Raw genomic sequence first — 5137 nt, forward strand, 5'->3', positions numbered from 1 at the left:
TCTTATGCAAATATTTCTAACTGGTGTTCCCTGAACTACTGAGAAGTAGAGCTACTGAGCAACAAGGAAGAGGTTAAACATTTAGAAGAAAGAGGAGGTAATTGATGAAGGGAAGCTCTTGTCAGGAACAGGAGGATGGGATTCAGAGCATTTAGGAAAAAGCTTTGGGAAGGAAGAAGAGTGCATGATATGTAAACATATACTGGGCTTTAGTATGTGTGTTGGCAGACATTAGGGGTAGTTATTTCATGGCTTCTGTTTTTCAAGGGAAGTAGGATATAAACTCATCTGCTGAGAAGAAATTATATATTTAATAATTAAACATACACAGTATAGAAATTGATGATAGCCTAACCTCTACTATAATATGACAGATTCATCATAAGACATGATATGTTACGTACTAGACAGAGGAAGATGAATTTAGAGGGCACAGAGGTGAATTATCAAGTCTTGCAGACATAAGTAGACATAAGTATTCTTTGAAGAGTGTGCAATATTTCAAAATGTAGATTGGTGAAATTTTGTTTAAGATGTGGGAAATCAGATATCGTGAAAAGAAGGGCCATCTGTACCCCAATGTTTATAGCAGCAATGGCCACGGTCGCCAAACTGTGGAAAGAACCAAGATGCCCTTCAATGGACGAATGGATAAGGAAGATGTGGTCCATATACACTATGGAGTATTATGCCTCTATCAGAAAGGACGAATACCCAACTTTTGTAGAAACATGGACGGGACTGGAAGAGATTATGCTGAGTGAAGTAAGTCAAGCAGAGAGAGTCAATTATCATATGGTTTCACTTATTTGTGGAGCTTAGCAAATATCATGGAGGACAAGGGGTGTTAGAGAGGAGAGGGAGTTGGGGTAAATTGGAAGGGGAGATGAACCACAAGAGACTGTGGACTCTGAAAAACAATCCGAAGGGTTTGAAGTGGCTGGGGGGTGGGAGGTTGGGGGAACCAGGTGGTGGGTATTAGAGAAGGCACGGATTGCATGGAGCACTGGGTGTGGTGCAAAAAAAAGGATACTGTTTTTCCTGAAAATAAATAAATAAATAAATAAAAAGATGTGGAAAATCATGTGAATGAAAGTATGCAAGGAGAGACACCTGACTGGCTAGTCAAGTGGAGCTTGTAATTCTTGTTCTCGGGGTTTTGAGTTAGAGCCCCATGTTGGGTGTAGAGATTATTTAAAAATAAATTTTTTAAAAAAGTGTGTAAGGAAAAGAATGCAGTTAGAAATAGCCTGAGGGGTGCCTGGGTGGCTTACGCATTAAGCATCTGTCTTTGGCTTAGGTCAGGATCGAACTCCACACTGGACTCCCTGCTCAGCGGGGAGTCTGCTTCTCCCTCTCCCACTTTCCCTGCTTGTATTCCCCTCTCTTGCTCTCTGTCAAATGAAAAAATAAAATCTTAAAAAAAAAAATATCCTGAGTGTTGAGTCCACGGGGCGCAGAATGGTGAACAAGAAGATAGGGTGGGTGTGATTGTGGGTGAGGGCGCCAAGGCTTTATTCCTGACAGCTGTAGGGCCTGATCAGGGCTGTGCTTTAGGAAGCTCATTCTGATACCACATGAAAGGAGGGTCCAGAGAAGAGGATGTGACACAGAAAGAGTAGGCAGGAATATACTGCAGTAGTCCAGAAAAGAAGTGATGAAAGCCTGGATGGATAAAGGTAGTGTGGATGGACAAGAAGGATGCAGGAGACGTTGTCCAGGAAGAGTCTGAAGCAGTCGTTTTCCCAAACTCTTCTTGTGTGTGATGGTGTTTTCCCTCATCTGTGGCAAAATGGCATGGGGGCAGGGAGACCAAAGCTAAATATATTCAATTTCTAAATTTTTTGAAAGATTTTATTTATTTCAGAGAGAGAGAGAGCGAGAGCATGAGCAGAAAGGAGGGGCAGAAGGGCAAGCAGACTCCTCGTGGAGCAGGGAGCCCAATGCGGGGCCCGATCCTAGGACCCCCAGGATCATGTCCTGAGTCAAAGTCCAATACTTAACCAACAGAGTCACGCGGGTGCTCCTCTAATTTTTTAAATTCCCAGTTCAGCATACCTACATTTTAAGAGCATACCTATATGCCTCTTTTGAGGTGTACTTTATATGTAATAAAATTCATTTCTTTCAGGTGTACACTCTTTATGTTTTCAGTGTTAAAATAACTTTTATGACATGTTAGTGGAAATACATGGCAGTTGTTTTCCTAATGTTTCTATTAACAAAATAAAATTGGGCATTTCTCTTTTGGGATGTCAGAGCTTTGGGGGAGTTTTGACTGGTTTGGAAAATCTAGAGGTGGGGAGACTGTGGGTCTTGTGGTGATTTGTGGAAAGAGGAGTTGGCAGGGCTGGGAGGATGGCATATGCCAGACAAAGGGAGCAGGCACGGACGCTTGCAGGGAGGAGACTGAAGGTTTGAAAATATAGGGGACCTGGGGGTTCTCTAGGTTGTTCCCGATTCCAGTACAGATGTGGCTTCAGCAGAGGGAGGCAAGCCCAGGGCAGCCCTGCGATGAAGAGGGAAGCCTGGTTTCCAGTCACGGTTCTGCCACTTGTTAGCTGTGTAAATTTAAGCAAGTCACAGAATTGTGCAGGACCTCAGACGCGCACACGTCGAAGAGTCCCTTTTCAATTCAAATATTTCAAGGCTTCATTCTACATTATTTGATCATGTCTAATATTCTGTGTTTGAGCAACTGGAAAATAAAGCAAATATGCTCCAACCCAAACTGATTTTGGCTTTACTTGAACTGCAGGCCTTAACAAGAAAGAATAAACCTAAAATCATCTTGATTTTTTTAAAGTTTGTATTTCTTAAATGCTAAGCAATCTTTTTTTTTTTTTTTTTAAGATTTTATTTATTTATTTGACAGAGAGAGATCACAAGTAGGCAGAGAGGCAGACAGAGAGAGGGAGGAAGGGAAGCAGGCTCCCTGCTGAGCAGAGAGCCTAATGCGGGGCTCAATCCCAGGACCTGAGCCGAAGGCAGAGGCTTAACCCACTGAGACTCCCAGGCACCCCTGCTAAGCAATTTTGTGATGAGCCTTAAGCATTTGGAATTTGAAGATAAATTGTTTTAAAATTATATACATATATATTATACATAAATTATATATTATAGTTCCATTTAAATTATAAATATATACTGACATCAAATAAATATATAAATTATATAGTTACATATTTTATGTAACTATATAATTATTAAATTTATATATGTAAACATATAATTACATATAATGCATATGTAATGTATAGTACATATAACTATATATATGATATAAATCATATAATAATTTAAAAGTTATATGTGTGGTTTAAATCTGTTTCAACCCATATATAATTATAAAACATAATTACATGTTATAAATTACATGTATATAATTTATATACACACTAGTCACTTCTCCACACAGTGTAATTTGCCTCCTTTTGTATTCCCATTTCCCAATTTTTATTGGTGGTTAGGACCCAGCTGGGGCTCTAAGGAGGCACACACATGCAGGCTTCGTAAAGACTGAAAACCTCTGGGGGCGCCTGGGTGGCTCAGTGGGTTAAAGCCTCTGCCTTCAGCTGGGGTCATGATCTTGGGGTCCTGGGATCAAGCCCCACATCAGGCTCTCTGCTCAATGGGGAGCCTGCCTCCCCCACCCACTGCCTGCTTCTCTGCCTACTTTTGATCTTTGTCTCTCAAGTAAATAAATAAAATAAAATAAAATCTTAAAAGACTGAAAACCTCTGTAAACATATAACTGGAGAACATTTTTAACTTGAGAACTTTATTTTTTTTAATTTATTTTTATTTTTTAGAGAGTGCAAGAGTGTGAGCAAGGGGAGGGGCAGTGGGAGAGGGAGAGACAGACAGAATCCCAAGCAGACTCCCTGCTGAGAGCTGAGCCTGACGTGGGGCTGCATCTCATGACCCTAAGATCATGAATGACCTGAGCCATAATCAAGAGCCCAATGCTTAACCAACTGAGCCATCAGGGTACCCCTTAACTTGGGAACTTTATACTAGCAAATACTTTTAAGGCTCTGAAGTCTTAAAGCCACACTTCTGCTGGATTGAGCTCCCATGTCTCAGCTGAGCTTCCACTTTAGACATTCTGTTGTCTTTCATGACTTACAGCATCAACCTCAAGGTTCCACAGCCGTTGGGTTTTGTGGGTTTAGCAGGAGTTCGTTCTGATTCTCACTGTAGAGCTTACAAACCTACTCTATATACAGTCTTAATTTTGGGATTGGTTACGGAATTTCAGAATTGAAAGGAAACTTTGAGGCCATTTAATTAAATCTCATTTTAGAAATGAAGAAATAGAAGCCTTAATGGTGAAGTGACTTGTCCATTCCTGGGGTGACCAAGTGAAATTCAGTGAAGCTATCAATCTGGATTTGGTGAGTTGTAGGACATTTTATCCAAAAGAATGCCTCTTCGGACAAGCTGTCTTTGTTTGGGAGACTGCCTTGACAAGTGTTTAAGGTGGAAGTAAACCCTCCTCGATTGTGTTTTATTTATCTCTCAACCTCCTTTTGCTCTATTTTAAAATTTGACTTCCTTTTTGACTCAAGTTATCTAGGAGTTGTCATTTGGTGACAAAAACTATATAAGCCTATTCTGATGAATTTATGTCTAAAGGGGGAACTTATTATAGGGTGAGAGAGGGCAGGAAATATAGGTGTGCAGTAAGGAAGCAGATGTCCAAAGCCAGTAGGAGGCATTTCCTCTCTCTTGTTCTTTCTTTTTCTCTGAGTCTCTCTCCTACTTCCTTACCCACAAATGTTTGTATCTCTCTCCATCTTGTTTTGAATAGATTTAATGAGAACCTAGTAGTGGAACTGCTGGGTAAGTTGTACGACATGCTTATTTTCAGCTTTTACTAGGTAATGCCAGATTGTTCTCTCAAATGGCTGTACCTGTTTATGTTCCTACCAGTGGTGTACTCCACAGCCTTACCAATGTTTGGAATGGTTATTACATCTCAGTCAGATGAGCACACAACTCTTGATCTTGGGGTTCTCAGTTCAAGCCTCATGTTGGGTGTGGAGATTACTTAAAAAAAATCTTAAAAAAATTTTTTTTGGCCAATCTGATACCATTTTGCCAATGGTATCTCATCATTTTAATTTGCATTCCT

The sequence above is a fragment of the Mustela lutreola genome, chromosome 5 (assembly GCF_030435805.1).
Source record: "Mustela lutreola isolate mMusLut2 chromosome 5, mMusLut2.pri, whole genome shotgun sequence".
Taxonomy (NCBI): Eukaryota; Metazoa; Chordata; class Mammalia; order Carnivora; family Mustelidae; genus Mustela; species Mustela lutreola.